At 32.9% G+C, this 24,992-nt stretch overlaps 1 pseudogene; it reads right to left on the bottom strand.

Annotated features, from left to right (window-relative positions):
• Positions 1 to 538: 538 nt before the first annotated feature.
• LOC149578371 (receptor-like protein 4) overlaps positions 539 to 24,992 on the bottom strand; it is a 116,755-nt pseudogene continuing 92,301 nt past the window's right edge.

Raw genomic sequence — 24,992 nt, 5'->3', positions numbered from 1 at the left:
TCAATTATGGGATGGCCTAAAAGTCATTTTATTTTTTTCTTTTCTAGAACTAAAGTGGGGTTTTTTTGGCAATAACTTGAGGAGGGTTGAGGGCATTTGTACCAAATTTGTTAAGGTAGGTCTCTTCTTGAGTGTTGGGTATGTCAAACTTAGGGCCAAAACCTGCCACATGCCCTTTATGACCAATTATTAAGGAGGGTAGGACCTCCTCTTCTATCACTGGTTGACCAAGGGGGAACATTCCTAAAGTGTACTACAATAAATTTGATTGTAGTGACTAAGCACTTACCATGACACAAACCCTACTCATTGTGGAGTGCACCTCTATAATCATCATTTCCTACTTTTCACACCCAATTACATAGAGGGAATAACTAGCTGTTTGAAATGCCTTTTAATATAGGCACTTCTATTGATTTGTGCATTGATATGCCTAGAACTACTAAAACACAATTCATGCAATGTTTTAAAATTGATTGGTCTAGTGTATTTTGAGATGATTGATCCATCATTAAATGACCTACAAAGCCTTAAGGACTTATCCTTCCATCTCATTTCCATTAAGTAATACTAGCTAAAGTTGTCAAAAGCCTAGACTATTTAGAATCATGCATGTGTTTATTCAATAAATCCCCTTTTCTAAGAGATACCTATCCAGGCTCCAAAAAATACTACCTTTCAAACTATAAGAGCTCAAGTTCAAGCTTATCAAGGTCAAGAAAGTGGTAATTTTCTCACTAATGAAAATCTAAATCTTTAAACCTTGACTCCCAAAATCAAAGCACATTATAACAAGAGCAGAGCTATCTTTATTAGTGCCATACATTCCATGTAGAAGGAGCACATGGATCTCCATTACATTGCATTGAATCAAGATTTTGAAAATATTCTTTCAATCCTTTCATAGTTCAAACTTCTGATGTTTTACTTGTGAAATCCATTGGAATCAATGCATAGTTCTCAAGACCATTGATTATTGGAGTTCTAGTAAGAGGTGCTAATATTATGCTCATTGTTGGTTTGGTAAAGTTGTGAGCAGTTTGCTACCACTGAAATGTAGTGAAGCTTCCTACTCCATTGAATATATCTATCTAGTGTAAATTGATGCCATTGAAAATAATGTCAAACACTTGCTTCCCAATAGTAGTAATACCTAAATCAATTTCTGTAAGGTGAGAAACCAAAGCCTATAGTGCAACCTTGTATCAACATACTCATATTCTACATTAGAAATCAATGCAAGAGGAATTTGATATAAATGAGCTAAGAAATAATCATGAGCTTTATTTGTACTCTATATTAGATTCTGGGTCAACAATGGCTTGCTTCTAGTAAGGCTATTAATACCATTGATGTTCGATTGCCAGGCACACCCAGAATTATCTGTATCATTCTTAAAGCTAGGACCAAGAGCCACATGTCAGGTGGCAACAATTCACTAAGATTACATGCTTACCAATTGATGGTGAAGCATAAGACAATGAAGTTACCTAATGATTTAAAATGACTCAACAATAGGGGCATATGTAGCAATGCTATATAGGCATACTGTAACTTCACCATCTTTTGTAGAAGTAAACTGATTTGAATAATCAACAAACTTGGTAGTTTCATCTAACCAGGGTGATCTCTAACTAAAGAAGACTTCCCTTATGGAGTGCACATGGCTTATATCAGATTGGATCAATAGATAATGTGGCAATTAGCAGTCCATGCCCATGACTTAACAATCTTTGATGAATTTAAGGGTGATTTATCCCTTCCTCATGAATGCAAAAATTTGTACTTTAAACTAGCAGTTGTAGTCCTCCATCCTTTCCATAGTGGATGACTATTCATTAGAAGTTAGGGATATATTAAAATTTTAAGAAAAGTTGGGCAATGTTTCTTCTCAATTAATATGGAGGATGAAGGTAGTTGAAGCTGGGTCAACATTGGATTCCTTTTCTAGTTAGAGGTCTTCTAAATAGGCTGTGTATGTTGTAGTCTAGCCTATCTATAATTGATGCCTTACAATTTTTCTCTATTACTGCTAGCAACTATTATGCTTAGACTGTACTAATTTTGAATATAATTTCATGATTGTAGATATGAATCAATCTTAATTATTATTTTCACAATTTTCCCATGCAGTGTTGAACTTAGTAGTTTTCTGGGCTAATTTATTGCCACACATTTGGTAATCATTTTTGGCCTTTCATGGATTTGTCTAATTAACATGTATTTCAAGATAAAATTTCCTTCCATAAATAAATTACTATATGTTTATTTGATCGAGAGACTTAAAATTATTGCAAATCAATTCTTGTAAGGTCTTTGAATAATGTAAAGCTACACTTGGTTTCCTCTTCTTGTTGAATTCAACACTTTTTAAATGTTGTTTCTAGTGTTCGACTTATCATAGAGAACTAAGATAAGTGTTCTTGTTTGGGTCAGTTTGGAGGCATTTTCATTAAGCCTATAATGCCATTTCTAAAATCTTACCACTTGAAAGTTAAATCCCAAGAGGCTATGCACATACTGCATGAGCTGCATAGAGATTTTGTATTCTTTGGTTTGTGTATAGTATTTTGCTATGGAAAATGTTATTGATCTCTAATTTATAGTTGGAAGTAGCTATGAAGTGGTAAGTTAAGTCCTAGAGCCTTCCTTGCATTGCATTTTGAAAGAAATTTTACCTTTTCAATTCCCATTTTAACTTTAAAATATTATAGAAAGATCTAGAATTCATAAAGGCTACTCTCGGGGATAACTTAGATGCTTTTCAAAACATTCTTAGAAGACACCATCAAGAAAGGTTGCAACAACAATGTATACAACATGAAGAATTAGTAAGTGAATCTTTTATTCTTTATTTACCTTGCATATTCTACTTATGGTTTTGAACTTCTAGGCAGTGCTTGTCTGAATGAAGGTTTTTGCAATGGAAAAATTAATTCTTTGCTTTCTTTGGCATTTAGATTTTCCATGGTAGTGCTTATTGTGCTTAATGAATTCATTTCAAGTTTTCATGTATTCTTGTAGATGAATTAAATAAGTGATGTTGTTTCTTAAATAGGATATTAATTGTTTGTTTCTTTGTTTGTTGAAGATTTTTTTTTATCATGAACAATCCTCTTTTGATTTTGATATTTAGTTAGAATGTGTAGCAATCTATAATCAATACTTATATTAATTCTAACCTTCAACTTGAGACATACATAGTTTTTCTTGTTTAAGGTACTGCCTCTTTTTTCTTTTCTAATTCTATAAGAGCTTTTTATGTGGCAAGCACTTCTTAATGCCAATCCTTTTGATAGTGATGCACAATGGAAGATTGAAGAAATGATTTGATAGGTATGAATAATTTGATCACAATGAAGATTATAGAAGAGTCATAGGAGCATAAACTATATATTTTGTTATATATGGCTAGTATACAATCATAAATAGCGTGTTGAATACATTATAGATAACAATGTGAGTTAAATGGTTTCTTTAGTTAATTTACCTTACAGAAATGTATATGCATCCTTAAAGAAAAATCAATAGACCAAAATGATCTAACTGAAGTATTGATTTCTAGGAGCTTTAGGATCTACCTATATTTAATGTTTGAAATTTGGCCATTTTTACTGGACCCAATAGGACCTTAGAAATCAGTCTAGAGGAGAGGCCTAAAATTCACAATGTGTGATTACAAATTATAAATTGCCTGTAGAGAGACATTTTTTAAAGAAAGGTAGTACATATTATATACATATTTGTCCGCAGCTTCTTCAAAAGACCTTGGATAAGTATTTCTATGTAATTGAATCATTTTCATGATCATATTCTAATGTTTTCTATAAATCTATTTTCTATAAATGAAAATTTTATTGATACATAATGATCTTTGTTGTATAATTGATTTGATCATCTATTTTATAGTTTGTATTGCAAATATATCACTAAAACTCCTACTCATTTCTAAAGCATTGTGAAATTACTAACCAAGATAGTTCAAGAATATATCCTAATAATAAAATGAATAGAATCAAATAAATGATGCATCTTTAATATAATTTTGGTTATGAAGTGCAATGTATTTCATATCTTTTGTCAAATCCAATGGCTAACTTATTTTAAAAGCATCAATTTGTGTCTCTAATCCATTGCTGATCTTTCTTCAACATTTATTTTCTTTAAGAAATCATGCAATGCTACACCTAATTGCAAGATATTGAAGAATTGCCCAGTCCATAGCCCTTAAATAAACAATGTTGACCAAGTTGAGATTATAAACCTTATTCAACACGCTTTCACTTATTTTTTCTGCTTTGGCTTCTACATTAGCACTCACATATGGGATAGTAGCCCACAAAAAAGATGAATATTGTCAATTTGTGGTTCAAGTTAATTAGTAAGGAGGAGTTCTTAAACCATATTGTGTGATCAACAAATATGAAGTGCCTCACACCCTTGTACGTATTTCAATATTCTTAGCTTCTTTGAGGCATTCTATAAAATAGTTCACATGCCTTACCTATGATTTGAAATGTTGCATCATCCTACACTCTCTCATCCATTTGATGATGGATTACATAGAGTGATCTAAAATGATGATGCTAAAAAGCACACACAATGAAATCCAAAACAAACTTGAATTACAAATGGATTTTGGAAATTTGATATTGTTGATTTTGCATGCAAGTCTACCAGGAGATTTATATATGTTTAAGTTGTGATTGTCTTAGTAGACATGCATGAAAAATTAACAATATCAAATTTCTACAATCTATTTGTAATGCAAGTTCATTTTGGATTTGATTGTGTGTGTTTTTTAGCATCATTATTTTAGATCACTCTCTAATCCACCATCAAGATGAGAGAGTGTAGGATACATGAAATTTTTTAAATCATAAGTAAGGCATGTGAACTATTTTATAGAATGCTTCAAAAAAAAATTTGACCAAGCATTGGTCAAAATTTTGACAAATGCTTGGCAGTTTCCTACCAAGCATGAGTTAAAATTTCAACCAATGCCTCAAAATTTTCAACCAAGCATTGGCTAAACTTTTGACCAATGCCTAGAAGTTTTTGACCAAGCATTGGTCAATATGTTGTCTAATGCTGGGAAGTTTTCTACCAAGCATTCGTCAAAATTTTGACCAATGCATGGTAGTTTTCAACCAAGCATTGGTCAAAATTTTGACTAATGCTTGGTAGAAATTGCAGTAGGGCTCTATAAAGTTTTTGACCAATGGATTGGTCAAAATTTTGATGAGAAAAAATTTGAACAATTGGTTGGTCCAAATTTTGACCAACTTGAGTCAAAATTTTGACCAATAGTGGTCAAAAAATGGGGTCAAATGTACTAGTGATGCAGATAGAGCTACACCAGAAAAAAAACTCCAAGTTTGATGCTATGTGGAGTGGCCCATATGTTATCATTGACTATATAGAGGCCAGTGCTTTTAGTTATCCAAACCTGATGGTGATATTCTGCCAATTCTAGTCAACAGAATTTACCTTAAGCCTTGCTTCTAGGGAATGGTAAGGGTTTCTATATATAATAGAGTATTTTCTTAGTTTTTGATAAGTGCATAAGCATAAGCTATTTCTCTGTGAAATAGCCAAGTTTTGAGGTTTTGCAGTTGCAGAGGTTATAGTTTTGTTATAGAATTGGTCTCATTTTTGTGACTCTATTGAACAATGGATTGCTATGGCCACTGGTCCATGCTTAGCAAGAAAGCATCCCCTTTGAGTCACCAAAAATGTTAGCCATTTTTAGCCCCCCCTCTTTATTCTCTTGTTTCCATCATTGATATCTGATCAAAGATATCTATTCATGGCATCAATTTTGCATAGTGTGCTAGGCATGTGGCTTAAACCTAACAAAAACCCTAGTTCTCCTCTTCATGTTAAAAGTTTGTAACTCTTTCAAGGGTCAATCTCTCTTTGATTCTAGAGCATCTATATTGTATACTCTACTACTATAATTTCCTTTGCCTATGAGTGAATATATTTCTCTATTGCATCTCTTTCTTCTATTAATACATGTACCAAACCTTCTTGCCTTCTATTAAGTGTATTGCTTTTGTTCTTCAAGTTGAATGTTGTATCTTTTTCTCCTTTGAATGATATAGAGTGAAGTTCCTTCCTTATGAAATTGCATTGGTTTATGATCTGTATATGATTGTTGAGTTAAAGAAAATATTGAATCTGTGTACTTTGGGATTATGTTGATGAATTATGTAGTTCTAGGTAGAGATAAGACTAAGCATACTATTTGGTATATCACCCCTCTAGATCAGACTAGGTAGTTTGATTGCATGTATTCTGTTCTCCCTTTTTCTTTAAAGAAGTAGTTAGGTGCATCCTAATAATGAGGAAATAAACCTTCATTAGAGACTCAATCTCATTGTTCAAGTCCCACAACTTGGATATTATTTTCATGTTTGACAAGGTTTCCTTTAAGTCAAACTTCAAGCAAGGGTACAAACTTTTGTGACAACAATAATTGTGACCAGTTTGTCAGCATTATTTTGTATGTTTTGTAGAAGGTTGAAATTTTCTTCTTAGATGTACTCCTCTATCTTCAAAACTGTGACACCACCTTTTGCAAGCATCCAAAACTGAATTAGTTTCCCCTAAGACTTATCTAGTTTCTTTTCTTTCCAAAGCATCCCCTAGAGAAATCTCTAGGTGATTAGGATCTATTGGACCCACTATCAGATTTGGGTGCCTCCTTAATAGCTCATTTTGCTTCCTTAAAACCAAGATCCCAACTCACCTTTATCTAGGTGTGAGAATACTTGTTTAATATATGTAGTGATTAAAACCCTATCCATATCCACTATGTGATTACCCAACACTACCTCCTTCATTTGGTATTCCTTTGGAGTCAATTCTTTAGTATTAGTGTGAGGAAGAAGAATGACAATATGTGCCAAAAGATCTTCATTTTGGTTATTTGTGATAAAAACTAGTGTTTTAGCATTACCCTTGGGTGGCTAAGGATTTTTTACCACTTTTATCAACTCCACCATACCCTCTTCTTTAGTAATCTTTACTTGTCTTACTGATTTTATCAAATCCACCATACCCTCTTCTTTAGTAAGCTTTACCTATATTCTTTGTTAAAATAAAACCTCCTTCTTTAACCATGATGGATTCATTCCCATGGTTAATATATATTGTACAAAGGACATTGGTTTGGATGTTGGTACTTTCCCTTTATCAATTCTCTCTAAAGTTTTTTCATATCGAGGGATGACTATGGACTGAGCCTCTATATCTCCACGGGCTAAGGACATAATATTTTTCTTGCAATTTTTTTTCCCCTTCTTCAACAATTTGTCCTTCTTCTGATTTTTTTTAGTGTGTAACTTAACATATTCCCCTTCCTCTAAGGTCTAACTTTTAGGCTTTACTATAGGAAGAGGTGGGGAAGCTGATTTTTTCTCCAATTAAGGAGGTATAGATGACATATTTTTTGATGGCAAAGGTAGTATACCAAGGGATCCTTTTAGTAAAGGAGGCAATTGATTCCAATCTTCTTTGAACAACTCATTCTGAGGGGTATCCTATATCTTCTCTCCTACCATATTGGTTCCCACTAGCATGAAATTGAAGTCCAAAACGTAAAATACATCACCTTCTCCTCTAATCCCTATGGTCCACCCTTCTTTTCCTTCCTTTCAGGCCTCTACCTAGATGGGCTCTTGGGGAATAGAAGGTGGTGTTTGAGTCAAAATCCTCCTTCTTTCTTCTTCTATAGCGCTTGCTAAGAGAGTCCTCTTGTTAAGTGGAATATATTCAATTTTTTCTCCCTCTTCCTCATCTTGTACCTTGGGAATGGTTTCTGGAACTTGAGGCGATGGAGTTTTCTTTTCTAACATCCTTTTCTTCTCACCTACCACCATTATCTCAATTCTATCTTTTTTTTGGAATTGACAGGGAGGCTTCTACTGAGGTTGTAGGGTCTTGTTTCACTTGTACCCATTCTTCTATTGGTTGAGCTCTTTCCTATTTTTCTCAAGCTTTGTCTTGTGTAGTTGGCTCTACTTGAGCTTCTTCTTCTTGGTCTCTCACTCGAGTTACCCTCTTTGAAAGTACTCTACCTCCCGCTCATGTTGATGTACCATTTATGGCCTCACTAGTGACTTTACAAGATAGGTAGGTATAATGACTTTGATTCCTTTGTCCTTCATGGGTTAAGCTATATCCTAAAGAGTTGGGGCTTAAGGAACTAGATCTAGATGAATTTTTTTATTGATCAATTCCCTTGTCAACTTGATAACATGTTGATCCCTATGATGAATTTTTTCATTTTCTTATCATCTTATTTTTTTCTTCATAATGGGTATCTCATATATTTTGTCCCTCTTGTACAAGGGATCCAACACCTTAGGGGCATCCTTGTTCCATGCTTTAAGGGGTATTTCTAAGTTAAGCACCTTCTTTGCAAGTTGTAGACTAATTCTACAATAGTCTCTAATTTGGATATCATAGTCATCTAGATAACTCATCCAATGATCCTCAAGTTCCATCTTAGGTACAAATTATTCCCCACCAAATATTGTACCAATCCAATGTTGTCAAAATATGGACAAGGTAAGTGGTAATCCTCTAGAGGGCACTAATCATATTCAGATTCAAAAGTGGCAATGTCTTGATTCTATTTGACCTTAAAAGCCCTAATGGTGATCAAATAGACCCATGTATTATTATGCTTCTTCCTCACACTATCATAGGTGGAGGCCAATTGCCTTACCATCTCTAATACAAGTAGTCAATATGATGAATACTTTAGTGTATTTTTTAGGCATAAGAGGGTAACCACTACATAGATATAGGAGAATGTATTAAATTCAATGAAATGTGCTCCAATTTGTGTTATCCATACTACTTCTTCTATCAAAAATCTCTTGGCATAATCTCATTCAATAAACTGAATGGTGGAAAATGTGAACCCATCATTGACCAACCTATATTTAGGATTATTTAAGGGAAGCTTCTTCTTTATGAGATGGGGATAAACTATGTATGGTCAGGCATTTGCATCCTACATGCTTCCCTTCCTAAACAAGCTTGGTTAATCGGCGGGTCTTGCTGCTAGAAGATATACTATAAAAGATGTCATATAGAAGTGGATATCATTCTTTACTAAAATTAGTTGCTCATCTAGATTTTCACTAAGGGTAGTAGCCCAATCAATAGGCATATTCCCCATCCTAATAGTCTCTATGAAGTGAACCATTCATTTCTCTAAGTGAGAAGTTATAAGGAGACCCATGGCTCTACTCAAAAGGACTATAGTGTAGCCAATGCCATCTATCATGTAGCCTTAGGTCATATCAACCCTTCCACTTCTCATGTTCAATGGTGTCCTATATATGATTTACTTTACTTGTACCAACTCCTTTACTTTTGACTCATTTTCCCTGTACCATCTATCTGCCATGTCATAGGTGATCTATAGGTACTGATCTACTCATGATAGATAGAAGACTTTTTGAATGTTTTGAGGTCTAATGCCTAGGACAATTTTTCTAGTCATGCTCTTGAACACTTTCTGTTCTAGCATGTAATGGTTTGCTAGACTCATAACTAGGTCTAATGATTGAACTAACACCAAATGAGAAGCTATGTTTACTAATCCTCTTCTAATGAAATTTGACACCATGGCTGACTTTTCTTTGGGCTTGTTATATATTAACAAAAATGTGTTCAAATCAATATGTTCAAGCTCAGTGTCTCATATTTTTGAGTGCTTGTCTCCGATTTGGGATTTCTTAAGTGCTCCTTGATATTGAAGGTGACTAGTTTTGATGCAATCATCACTACCATAGAGGATGATTACGATGCCATTTTATCTACACAAAAGAGAAATATTAGTATTTTTATGATGGAAACTTAAGAGGACCCTAAAGTGTGACTCAAATTGACATAAGACAAACCAAAAAAGAAGAAAATGGCCAAAATCCCCTAATTATGCCTAGAATGTGAATATGCACATCTTGTGCATATGACACACCTATGTATATGCACAAGGTATCTATATGAACACCTTATAGGCTTACCAAAATCAATGAATATAAAGTGTGCATGTTGCAAATATGAATATGTGTGTAACATGAGCACTTTACTAGTGCATGCATGAGGGGGTTTTCCTTGTTTATGCACACTATGCAAACCTTTTGAGGGTGCACACAGGTGCATTTACACACCCTCTTCCCTATTTTATACCTTTAAAAAATTATAAAGGTTTGAGGTGTAGATTTTTGTAGATTTGGAGGTGTGGAGCTTGGGGATATGTGAAGGTGCACTCCTAGGCTCTAAGAGATGACCAAGTGAGTAAAATGAAAGGGACAAACCACCTACTTATAGGTCAAGGCTTTGCAAGGTATGCACCTTCAAGGGTGTACACATGCACATGTGTGCATGTGCACATCCTTAGTTGGAGGTGAGTACGCATGTTGCACACTTGTGTACATGTGCAAGTGTGCATGGTGTGCTAGTGCACAACTATGCTTTTTTACACTTCTAAAGTAAAATTTGTCTTTCTCACCCTCAAACATGAGTCAAAATCACCTAACTAGGTACAATGGACTAGCCTAGACTACAAATAAGATCTTGATCAATCAAGGCACCTGACTGGATACTTTGAAAAGGATTTGACACTTAAAAGAGGGGGTCCCCATTTTGAACTCAAAATGGGATTTTTATTGTGAAACTATAAGAACTATCAACTATGATAATACTAGTGCAATCAACATATCCAATAATCTAATAATACATTCAAAGACAAAGAACATATCAATCAAGTGCCATTTTCTAAGAGAGAAAGTGCAGGCAAAAGATGTCAAGTTTGAAAATGTACTAAGGAATAATTTATTTATGTATTCACCAATCCTCTTCAAAATGATATTGCCAAGTATTTGAGAGATAAGTTAGGGGTATTGCATCTATCAATCTTGGACTAAGATATCCAAGTACACATCAATCCATGACCAACAAGTGGAGAAGTCAAATAGTGTATTGATAAGAAAAGAGGACTATTCCATAGGGGGAGTAATCACAAAGTTAAATATGTATGCCTTTGGCATTATTATCAAAGGGAGATAAGTTAAGAAGAGAAGAAGACAATAAATAAAGGGATATCCAAACAAAGGAGTGAAACAAAAGCAAAGAGAAGTTGAGAAGAAAGAGGCGAAACTAAGAAGAGAAAAAAGAAAAAGGAGGATAGAGAAAAAAGAAGTTGAGAAATAGAATGTGGATGCATCATCTTAGGGGTAGATGTTGATAGAAGGGGGTTATATTCAGAGAAGAAAAAAAAAGTCAAATTAAAAGAAGCCAAAGTGCTAAAAATGTTGAAGTGTTTCCATCAATGCCAAACTAGGATATTATTGACATAATTGTCCTAAAGCTTGAGGACTGACTGATGCATTTAGTTATGAAAATATTTTCATTGATGTCAAGACATAAGAAAAAACCAATACCAGTATGAATTCATGATTAGAAAGGCACACTGATCTTGTGTGTAAGACTCTAGTTCACAAGAGTGATCAAAGAAAGGTGAGGTACAAGCCCAACAAAGGTGATAACAAAGGATATCCACTTAGATGAAGTTACACAAAGTCAAGTAAGAATGTGCAAAAGGATGTCAAGAAGGAAAGGAAGTTAGAATGATCAATGATCATATAGGATAGATTGGTCATGTCAACAAGGGAAGCATGAAGTAAGATACACATGAGTTCCACATCAAGAAGTAGGTAGAAGTGTACTCATCATTACACTTAATGGTGATACATTTGTTATATCGAGGAACACTCAAAAGAATTTGAATTCTTTCTAGAAATTTATGTCATTGATGACACAAGAGATCTGTGACTCTTTTACAAACATACTACATCTAACAAGAGTGATGCATGATGACAATGGAAAGTCAAGATAGGCTTACACTTGATAATTTAAAATTTGAATTTATAGATTAGGGTTTCAAAGACAAATGAGAAGAGACTATAAAAGAAAATGAAGTCAAAAGAAAAATGGTTTATATTGTTGATTGTTTAGCCAAAGATCCAAGAGAATGGAGCTAAGTATAATCTCAAAGTGAGAAAGAGTAACAAAGAGAAGTCATAGCTAAGGAGAAAAAAAATTATTGATTTCACACCTAATTCGTCTCATAGCTTAGATCTAATATAAAAAATATAATGCTCAAATGAAATTAAACCATCCATAAAAAATTTCAACACAACACAAATGATTTGGTTACCCAAAAACACTTCAATGTGAAGGTAAAACTAGGGTGGGGATGAAACCCACAAATCTTCATTGTTGTAACAATAAAGTTAACCTGTTCGGGTTATGATTTTGATCATTATAGATGATCTTCCCATTAAAGGCTCTGGCCTCTTAAAAACTTTAATATTTTTAGGTATTACCCTCTTAAAGGTTTTTACACTTACAATTGACTATGGACTCTGTTAGGATATTCTAAATAGATCTATTGGGATCACTCTATTAAGATATTTTCACTGACTCAATCTATTAGAATTTAGTACCTAACCCTTTGTGTTCTCTAAAAGTTGATTTTATATCTCCTATATTCAATATCTTAATTTAATATCTCCATTCTATCCTTCACTTCTTATACTGCTCTATCTGATCTCCTTTTAGACTATCCTCCTTTCTCTATTTTGTCCTTTTTTGCTCCTTCACTTGCACATTCATCCATTCATTATTGATTGCTTATTTACCATTCTCTCTCTCTCTCTCTCTCTCTCTCTCTCTCTCTCTCTCTCTCTCTCTATAGATATATATATATATATATATATATATATATATATATATATTAGAACCCTCATTAAATACAAAATATTCCAAAGTTCTAGATCATAATCAATGGTTCAAAATTTATCCATCTTGATGTTTCCCTTTTGATTTTGTTATTGGTTTATCTTCTTTCCTTGGGATTAATACCTTCTATAATGACATGTAAACTCCATCTTAAATATCTCTACAATAATTAATTTTTTTATAGAAGTTGGCCAAAATGATTTACATAGGTGTTTATGTGATTACGAACTCATATGACAAAATTGGTTTACTCGGCACTTGAATGTTAGGACACTCAGTCATAACTAACATTCTACTAGCACTTAGCTTCTACTTATATGCAAAGGATATTCACATCATGAAGGCATAGACTATGGGGAGACATATGCACCTATAGCTAGAATGGAAGCAATAAGGATATTCTTCACTTATGCAACAAATAAGAAGTTCAAGGTTTATTAGATGGATGTTAAACCAACCATTCTAAATGAAGAACTTGAAGAAGAGTATATATTGAGAAACTTGAAGGTTTTCCTTTATTAGAAGATAAAGACATGGTATGAATATTAAAGAAAGTTTTATATGGTCTAAATCAAGAACCTAGAACCCGATATGTGACGTTGGATAGTTATTTGGCAAAGCTTGGATTTGCTAAAGGTACGATAGATAGTTGTTAAATGGTTTGCTGATAATTGTAATATTTGTTGGTGACATCATTTTTGGAGGTAATGATGAAGCAAGTGATAAGTTTTTAGAAGAGACGAATAATGAGTTTGAGATGAGCATGATAGGAGAAATGAAGTTTTTCCTAAGATTGCAGATTATATAGAATAGTGATGGTATTTTCATTTCACAAGCGAAGTAATTGAAAGATTTATTGAAAAAGTTTGGTTTGGAAAGTTAAAAACCTATTTTTACACCTATGATAAATGGTCACAAGTTATCCAATGAAGATGATACACCTATTGCAAAGCATAAGAAGTATAGATCCATGACTGGAGATTTACAGTATTTGACTCCCACTAGACTAGATATAGAAAATGTAGTTTGAATTGTAGCTAGATTTCAAGATGATCCAAGGAATATCATTTTGTAGAAATAAAAAGCATATTTAGATATCCGAAAGGGACATTTGACTATGGAATTTGGTATGATAGATTGAACAATTTCACTCTATATGCATAAATTGATGTGGATTGGGTAGGCAATATAGATGATAGAAAGAGCACTAGTGGTGGATCATTCTTTCTTGGAGGAAGATTGGTTTCTTGGCTAAGCAAGAAGTAAGATTGTATTTCACTGAGTACTGTTGAGGCAGAGTATGTTGCAGCAAAAAATAACTGTAATTAAGTTATGTGGATGAAGTAGATACTGAAGGATATCTAAATTGAGTTTGAAGAACTTGTTATAATTTATTTTCATAACACAAGTAGAGTGAGTATGTCTAAGAATTTTGTATTTCATTCTAAGAATAAGCATATATCTATTAGGTATCATGTACTAAGAGAGAAAGCAATAGAAAAGGAGAACATATTGGAGTATGTAATTACCAAAGATTAGATTATAGATATCTTTATCAAGCCTTTTCCTAAAGATACTTTTGAGTACTTGAGAGGTCTACTTGGGGTTATGCCCCTACCTAGTTTTGAGTAGATGATGCAGAGAATGCATCAGTCTAGTGGTACAAAGCATTATTTTTAGCTTGGGCTAAATGTTGATGATTCTAGTATGGGGGAATATCTGGTATGTAATGAGCCATTAATAACTCTTGGTATTTGGTATTGAATAGTGTCTTTGGACACTCAAGCTAATTAAGAGTTGAAGATGTAGTTATAATAATTGGTGCAACATATTGGTAATTAGTATTTAAACAATGTATGTTGTAACATTGAGATTGGGGTCTTTGACATTGATGTCAATGGGGGAGAATATGCATGAAAAACATCTCCTAAGCATCAGGGAGACATATATTTTAGAGAGATTTAGAAAGATTCATGAAATGAAGAAGGAATGTGCACTTGATGTATTATAAATTGTTTAGTGTGACGTAAACAATTGATGTCTAAGAAGTAGTATGCATGTGTATGCATCTATTGTGTTTAAGATTCTTTTTAGCATGTGGACAAATAATGTCAGTCTCTAATTCTAGAGGATTTTGAACTTTCTTGATGAAGAGGATTTGAGTAGATAAGATTAACAGAAGCAACAAAGTATTACTTGGTATTATTAGAACTTAGATGTTTTTTCATCTATGTTTCCATCAATTACAAGGGAGGAGATTGTTAGCATGAATGTTGATGATACTAATTTGGGGAGTATCTTGAGTGTTAGAGAATATTGACATGTTACATTCATGAATATGTTTATCATTGATGTCAACATTACATGGTTTCTCTAAAGACTAGCTGAGTAGCAGACAAAGATCTTGATGCTATAGAAAATGGTTTAATTGTTTGATGATGCACATTATTTTGATGACATAGTTAAGTACACAAAGTATGTGTTCAGGACATATAGAAGATGTACTTGATTTATAGAGATCAGTTCAAAGATAGAGTATTGGGAAAGTAGTTCCTAATGGTTGTTGGCTATCTTACATCTGAGATGTAATGAAGAGATGTGTAGTCAAGCAATGACATAGAAAAATTTGTTGATGATGTTAATGAGTGTGCAAGCCCTAGTATTGCATGTGTGAAGTTTTGTGTAGGCAATGAGCCAACAATGCTATTGTAATTGTAATTAGTTAATTATCTTATTATAATTAATTGGGAAAGCCTCAAGGCTGACTCAAGAAATTATTTTGATGATATAGTATAAAGGAAAGATGTTTTCCTTGATTGTAAAGTGAATGATGTGTGTTTATTATTGCAAGAAGTATGAAGTGTAAAAAAGAAGTAGATTTCTTAGTGAATACATGCATGTGATCCAAAGGATTATTGGATGCAAGATTCATGATCTAGTTACAAGATCAGAAGGAGCAAAGGTTTGATTGATAGGATAGAGAAAGAGGAAGGAAAATACAACACCATTCTATTATTTTGCAAGGAATATTACATAGATCATTTGGACAATGGGTTCATTGGTCTTTCCCTTGAAGCTATTTGGGCAATGGGTCTAGCTATCTTCCATAATTCCTAACAAGGTTGGCACAACTCCTAATAGGGTTGGAATCCCCTAACTAGGATTCAAAGTCTCCTAATAGGGACTCATATGTACTAAATATTGTAATAGACTCCTAATAGGGTCTATCCTCTAATAAGGAATACTTATATTAGTACATCATTTTGTGGGGACCATCCCCACTAGGGTTTTCCCTCCGATCAAGGGTTTCCCTTGTTAACATATGTAGTGTTATTGTGTATGAGTATCTTGTTGTGGTTTTAGTTTATATTACTTATATGATTAATATTGTTTAAGGATGATAATAGTGATATTAGTTGGATAACTAATTCACCTCCTCCCCCCCTCTATTATATTAGTGGACTATATATTCTAACAATATATCCACTCTGTCTCAAATGGGGTTCTCAGTAATCTCTAACTTGCTCGATAAAATAAACAAGTCCTTATGTACTTAAGATTTACTAGATGACTTGGTTGTAGTGATGACCACCCAACCTTGCCTAGTAAATGACTAAGCATTTGGACACTAATAGAAAAGTTAGGCATAGAGATAAACAATCTCCTCCTTTGATATTAGTGGCAAAAACACTTTGTCATGAATTATCATTCCATATAATAATACTCCCCCTCAAATTTTAATTTAAATCTACAATCTAGATTTTTTCCACCTAATGAATCTATCTCTGATTGATGTGACATGTCTTTAGTATATTTACCCCTTGTTATGATACACTTATTTTCCCCCTTTTTTTGTCACTTATGGGTTGAATTTTCTCAGGCTATCTTATACTTATTAAAAAAAATTGATGACTCACCAAAATCTTTGCAAAGCCTTTATTCCATTGCTCCTTTACTTTTTCCACAACTTGAATTTGAATTTCTAGTTTGGCAGCTAGATCAATTAGTCTTTAAATATGAGAAATGTGTATCTTTCTTCAAGATATTATGTGCTATAGACACTTCCTTCCAAATAATCTCCAAATGTGGTAGCAACATTAATTGAATCAATATCAATTTGTTCCTCTTTTTACTATCTCAAACTATGAGCTTGAGTAGCCTCTACTATCTAAATGTCAACTTTTTATATGAGGGTGAGCTTGAACTTGCATTCTTGCCCAACGAAATAGTACAAGCCCTCATCTTGGTGTGTATTAAATCAATAGATCATTGATTCTCCAAGGTGAATATCTAAAAATCACAGAGCTTCATATACAAAGAATGAATAGTCTTCAAAATTTCTTTTGTGTGACAAAATTAAAAATCTCTACTTGTCTATTTACAAGTTCTCTAGAGATTTTCTCCAAAACTTTGTGCTCAAATTTTCTCTCAGACCATTGTATCAATTTGTCATTGGTCTCAATATCTTTTGATTGGACCTTATCAATTATATACACTAAGTGATCCAAAATTTGATGTTGATTATTCAAGTTAGTGATTCCAAATGGATCGAGAAAAATATCTTTAAAATTATGTAGTGCATGTTTCTTTTTGTGCACTCTCCTTAGTTATTCTTACTTTTCCTTATGGATCAATGAAGTTTGTAATTCCTAAATTTGTTCCAATGTCAATTTGTTTAATTCAAACATTGGTAAAGTTATTACCTCACCTAGACTTACAGACTCATCTATCATCTCTTCTAATATGATACTATGGGTTGTATCGTTAGGTAGTGATATTTTCATTTGTTTACCTTTCTCAATCAATTTGGGTACCTGATACTACTCTTTCAGGTGTTCTAGTCATTGCTTCTGATGGTTTTTCACTTAGAAACTATATAAGGGATTTCATAGCCTCTTTCTCATTGAGTTTCTCATTCTATTATTCCAACTTTGTTCCCTTGACTTTTGCTACCTCTTCCTTAGTTTAAAATATAGGCATAAAAGTGAATAGTGGAGACACAATTATAGCTTTTCCTTGTTGGTCAACACATGTATCATCAGTAACTGATGTAACCTCAAAATTATCACTCCTTACTCTTTCAATCCTTGGATAATCTATAATTTGTAACATAATAGGACCGGTGCTAGATATAGATGTATTGGATTCAACATTTTTTAGGTCTTCTTATGTTAACACATTTTGATCATGTAGTGATGAAACATGAATGTCCTCAATGGTGATAATACCTTGTTGTTCACATCCTTATACCAATTGTATGATTTCCTTAGTAAGTCTGGCAACTTTTTTTGCATCATCCTCTTCTTCTTTGACTTCTTCATATCTTTCCTCTTCCTCCTCATATTCTTTATTAGTTATTGGATTGAGAAACTCAAATGCTTCCTTCCATATATTTATGCTCTCTTAATCAACTTCATGAGATTTGTTCATCAAAATTTTATATGCCCATTCTTTTGGCATGAATTTCTTCACAAAATCTTTAAGGGTGATAGACATATATGTCTTCCCTAAATCTATCAATCTTCGCACTAAAGTGGTTTCCATGAGCTATCTTTCAATAGATAATGCCCACTTCCACTTAGTATCAACCTGTTAGAATGACTGAGAGGGGGAGTGAATCAATTCCTTAAGGTCTATTAATACCAATTGAATAATAAAACAATTAAACACATTTTTGTCATTCTTATCCTACTGCAACTCTATCTCTATTGTAATCCAAATAACTATATTAACTAGAAGTTCATTTTCCTAATACAACATACTTGCTAAATGTAAACATTTGAAATGTAAAATGCCATAAAAAAATTCAACACAAGTTTCACACTAGGATTTAATGTGGAAACCCAATTTGGGAAAAACTACCAGCAACATGTCACTACTTTTTCACTCTTCTAAAGTGAGCCCTATTAGGAGTCAACCCTATTAAACGTTACAATACATACTATTGAATATGACCTAGTTAGAGGATTTAATCACCCTATTAGGAGTGGCCTTGTCTAAGGACTTTAGAACATTCCAATAGAATTTCACCCTATTAAAGGATTTACATAGACTATTAAGTCCTTAATGACTATTATGTCAACTTTTGATTAAAAGGATTTCAATACACACTATTTACAATGAATAGAAAGAAAATAGTAAATCTTTATCTGTATGATAAAAAATCACTATTGTAGTTTCAGATCTATGTTTATTTCATGTGTTGATTCTCTAATAAGCATTCCTTGTCACCTCTTTCCTTGATTATCTTGGCAATCCTTCAAGCATTCACCCTTCTCTTCACAACAATCTTAAGACTTCTACTTAGATCATCTTATCAACCTTGATAGCATTGATCCATCTCATCGGAAATAGGCACAACTTCTTTGTACCATTCTCTTCTTTTTATATATCATTTATGATCTTCCCTCTCTCTTCCTCTCTTTTTCAAGTTTGTCTTTGTCCTGCCTTAAATAGGTAATTATTTTCCTTTTTTGTTTCTCATAATCATCATAGATCTTATTTTTTGTGATTCAATCTAATAGATTTATTATATCTAATCATCCTTGTGTTCACCTATTTCTTTTCTAGAAACTTCTCATCAATTTTTTTCATTAAGTATCTTACCTAATCCTATCCTTGATTTAAATGATCCAAATCATCAATTTTATCTTCAACACACTTTCCATATCCCAAGAAATCAAATGAGCCAGATAGAAATCATGATTTCTCATATGCATTCAAAATATTATTGCTCGGCCAACACTAAATTCTAAAACTCAGTCATCATTGATTTACTTGGCACTAACTGTAGCTCAGTTGAAACTAGCATCACTATCCTTAAAATTTTGTTGTATTCCTTGGTCAAGCTTATGCAATCTTTTCTCATGTCTTCATAATGTAAATAATTAAATTATCTTGTCAAAGTCTAACTAATCAAAAACCTATTATAGCTTCCTTTTCATAAGTCAACCTTTCCTCTAGGTGCTTTTGTTATGAGAAACTTCTCAAATCCTCTTCATTAATCAAATAGATATGACATATAGATTAGATAGCGGCATGTATTATTAGTAGGTTTGACTTCAATGACAACATAATAATTACTTCAATTGTAGTTTCCAATACAACCTTATATAAAAAAAATTTGGAGTGCCTTTTCCTATCTCTATAGGCATAGATTAAAATTGTATCATCATTTCTATCAAATTTTTTAAAAAAATTTCATGATATTGTTTATTTAAGGAATCAAAATTGATGTCTTTGAATTCTATCAAGATTGCTAGTTCAATAATTTCTTTACATAACTTATCTACAATTGTAGGAGGTGGTCTTGACACTATCTAAAACTTGTTTAGATTATTAGAATTGGTTTCTTCATCATCATCTTCCTCCTCTACTACAACTAATTTTTTCTTCAACCTCTTAGGAATGTTCTACTTATGTGAAGTAGCATGTTTTCTTTTTACTGCACTTTCTTTTGTTTTGACAGCTGGGGACTAGGCTATCTTTGATCTCATTATTCTTCTTCTTTAAGGCTCTTCGTGTGTGAAATTTTTTTTTACACCTTTCTTTAGATCATCTTTCACCTTTGGATCAACAATTATCACTTTCTTTTTCTTGGTTACCTTGTGCTCAGTAATTGCTAGCTCTTTGTCTTTTTGTTCCTTAGCTTTAGTTTTTTGTTCTCATCCTTATGCTTCTTCACCATCCTTGTCCTCAAGATTTTTCTTCTTCCTTTTCTTATCTATCTTGGAGTCATTTGAATCTTCATTTATTTTATCTGTAACTATGGCATAAGTTTTGGATGGCTCAATAGTTTAATCTACATCTTCTAAAAAAAGTGTAGCCACTGCTACTATGATTTCATCAACATTAACCTCATAAGGAATCAACCTTAACCATGCAATTCTAGTTAGTACTTCCTATTAAAGAATAAACATATCTCATTAGAATATTTATCTACAATAGATTTGGCAATCCTCATTCAATTTCTCATTTTATTCTTGAATTCCTCAAAATAATTATCTGTAATTGCTTCAAAATTTTCTCCCAACTAACTTATCAAGTCATTTATGTGTTCCATAGTTTTCATGTTCATATCCCATACTATTGTACCAACTATAGGAAAAGGGTTTTCTACATAGAAAAATATAAAAACTAATGAAAATCCAAACTTATATGATATGTTCTTTTCCTTTCCTATTGCTCCAAGATTCTCTATTAATTATTGTAGTTGTAGTTCAACAAGATCATAACTAAGATCCCTTTTGATAATTTTGTACCCTAGATCAATTGCACCACATGGCACAATATTAAATCTACTAGACTAGAAGAATTTGTGTGCTATCACTCATACTGTAAATTCAATCATAGGATCATGAATTCCATCAATTGACATCCCTTGACCATTCCACTTGGCTCTAGTTGATTTTTCAATCTGATTTCATACTATCCACCTTATGCTCTTTGGTTTGTCTAAGGTAGGGTATCTAGTAACTCGGTGTATTATGGCTTTGTTGATTTTGATTGGTCCTCCTTCTAACCACACCTTCATATCATGAACATGAATTAGTACAATCTTTATCCACTCTATTTTGAAAACTTTTGGAAAAACTAGGGCACAATTAAGCCCTTTCTTAGCAATTATCTTGTATTCATCCCCTTGTAATATATTATGACACAACTTCTTGTAATCTTCTCTTAACTCAAAATCTCCAATTTTGTACATGTAACAATATCTCACATATTGAATTATCAAAACCCTTGGTCGAATTGACCATAGGGTGCCAATTTCATCTTTAGTTACTTCAATATTCACATGATCCTTGAAATTGGGTGGGAGACATTAGTCATTCCTTACTATTTGTATGTAGCTCTCTCTCAATGTTTCTCTTGTAGTTTCGATTTCAAACTAGGGTTTTCAAAAAAAATCTTCTGTGATAACCTCAAAAAATAATTAATTCAACACTGAAAGTTCTACTTATTGAATTTTATTAGATTTTCAATGTTTCTTTATGATTCACTTGCTTCATCACTACAATTTTCCTTGATCATCTATGCACTCTAAATTCACTTTGTGAAGTATAAATGAATGCATGTAGGGTGGGATTTTGCTGGCTGATCCAGTTGTTGGCATGTTATGTATAGAATCTGCCTACCTAAATAAACCCCCCACACCACTAGCCCAATACTACACACATATAATTTCTAGGGTGGTCCATAGTAATTAATAATTGGGGGTAGTGCACCCCTATCACCCATTGATGCATGCAGAAGGCTCACCTAATCATAGGGCACCCATACCCCACACCCTATATCAATTGTAGGGGCTTCTCTAGTAGCAGAATATCCACCAGTAGCAAATCCCTATATTATCTTAGTAGAAGCAATAGATGTAGGGATAGGTACACCCCCACTATTCTAAAGGGATCCTACAGGGATAACATGAATAGTCGTCAAAGTGCCCTTACCATGACCCTTATAAATGAGAAAGGCCTCTTCTAACATAATACCTATAATTAGCAGCTATTAGACCCACTCAAGTTGAGATGCCCTTATATAATAGTAGGCACTTGTTGCTAAGCAAGTACTTTGATGTATGCTATGTATAGAGTATTCTACCTTAAGAAACTAGATATCCCCAAATACTACTACCTACTCCCACCAACATGATTGCCTTTAGTCTCCTACCCCTACATAGCTCTATATCTCGCCCCTATTTTTTATGTTCCATTTAGGTCTACAATAAATGTGTTCATACTTAGTAGGTGTATGATAGTTGTCTTAGTCTCCATGCTTTCCTATAAAACTTAGTTATCATTACATTAGTTGGCCAATACCAATTCATTTGGTCAATAGATTACCTCAGTCAGCATAAGTTCTCAATCTATACCTATAATGCTTAGTCAATACAGACTCTATTACTAATGCTCAATACTTCATGTTGTACTTTATGATTCTCTTTCACTCTTTCTCTATGGATTTATTCTTGATGCATCTTTTCTTGTGCAAATATGAACCTTTAGCATGATTTATGTTAGGAATTGAGGAAAGATATATCATTAAATATATAGTTCCTGTATACCTTCTTTATTTTATTAGTTGTTATGTCATCACCCAATCTATTGGATTGGGTGATCTCAACTTTATTGCTTTTAGCTTACACTATCTCTTTCCAGGTTTTCTTTACCTCAACCTTTTCTCTACCTTTTTTTGTTTTCTGTTGGTGCTCTAGTTCTACAATTTTTACTAACATGTCCAACTTTGAGATGACTAAAATAGACTAGTTCTCCATTCAACCATTTCTTGTAATTTCCTATAAAATGTGTCTTAATACAATTCTCTAGAATGTGCCCATATTCTCTACAATAATGACAATTATACCATGTATTTTAATCTTAATTGTGAGAGTAACCTTTTCTTGGTGCATGTGCTTTTTTTCAAATGTCCACTTAGATTTTATCTTGGATCTATATTCATGAGCTCCATGTCCATATTTTTCACAATTATAGAAATGTCCTTTAAATCTAGATGTAGTGGGTGAATCACTTTTCTTTGGTCTACATTCATGTGTTTGGTGTCCTACCTTCTTACAATTAAAGGAATTACCAATAGATGAAAAGTGTTTGTTGTGTCCTAGACTAGAAGTATCTCTTATTGATATTGGTGATCTCTATAATCACCTAAAAATGGTCATCTAGACAATTAGCCCCCTTCTTAGCATTTTGACTAAATTAATTATTCATTTTTCTAGGCCAAATTTCTAAAAATAAATTAATTTGATTATAACATATTGTTTGAAAATATTATCCTAAGTTCATTATCTAATTAAAAGAACATTTCCCATTTCAATTAAATAAAATACCCCATTCTTCTAACCCACTCAATATGTACACATAAAATCCTTTTTCTATTTTCAAATTAAAAGAAAAGGCTTTTTGGCTTTTGTCTCACATGAAAAGTTAATTTCTCTCTATTGGTTGACTTGCTCTTGCACATGGAACATGCCAAAGTCAACTCTCACCCTTGATCATACAACCCTTGATTTTGATCACCACTATTCATACATCTTTAAAAGAAAGAGCTCTCCCCTTCTGAAAGGATCCATCTTCTTGAGTATTTGTATGCTATAGGTTTCTTGATTGATTTCTTGAGAGCTTGTGGAGAACTTCTATTTTCTTTTCTAATTCTCTCATACCCATTTCATATTAACTTAGATCCATATAGTATAGCTTCTCTTTTGCAATAATCTAGTTCATCTCCATCGTCTATATACACTTCCATAAACCATTATACTTGAGAATACCAATGAAAGAGGGCATCTTAAGAGTTGGCTTATAGATCTCTATCTATGATGTAAAAAGGCTATGAGATGGTGGCTCTAAAATGAACTAACATATGCAACCCTTGCAAGGTGCACCATTGAACAAGAGATTCAAAGAGTAGAAGCAAGAGTGCTAATATCCAAGAATCTAGAATAAAATGCAATACAAATGTAAGCTATTCTAAATGAAATGCAAACTAAGAAAGAGAACAAAAACCAAAGAAAAAGGAAACTAAGCTAAAATGTATGCCATAATGTAAGTAGAATGAGAGCTAAGATAAAATGCAAAAATATAAGAATGCTCCAAGTTTCCAAAATCACCAAAATAACCTACAAAATAAAAATAGCATGAGAGACTAAGATCCTTGAATGAGGAGAGCAGCCTACCCTTTAAATAAAAATAGATGATAGAGATTAAAAGAAAAAAGAGGCATAATCAACAAAGGAGAATGCATCTTGAGTGATCCATGTACACAAGCTTCTCCACTAATCTTGATGAAGAGTTGACTTTTGAGAAGTTTTCAAATTTGTGGAGGAGATTTAAAGTTATTTTTAAAATAGAAGATTCCTCCCACCTAGAAAATTGTGCATTCATGTGTAGACAAAAATGCCTTTTTTTTAATTTCTAAAATAGGAACAATGCTTTATGTGTAAACACTTAGAATAAGAGATGAGTGGGGAATTTTATTTAACTAAAAGAGGGACATTTTTTTAAATTAAATTTGAACATAGGATAAAGTGGGCAAACTATAGGATAAAATAAAATAAATATATTTTTGGAGATTTGATCAAGGATAAGCATTAGATAAATTATGCAAAAATGCTAGAAAGGGGACCATTTTTGGGTGATTACATTTTTCCCTCT

Source organism: Cupressus sempervirens, chromosome 1 (assembly GCF_028749045.1).
Source record: "Cupressus sempervirens isolate cs-2001-9-10 chromosome 1, ASM2874904v1, whole genome shotgun sequence".
Lineage (NCBI taxonomy): Eukaryota > Viridiplantae > Streptophyta > Pinopsida > Cupressales > Cupressaceae > Cupressus > Cupressus sempervirens.
Note: the sequence above shows the minus strand (reverse complement) of the source record. Positions and strands in the feature narration are given on the sequence as shown.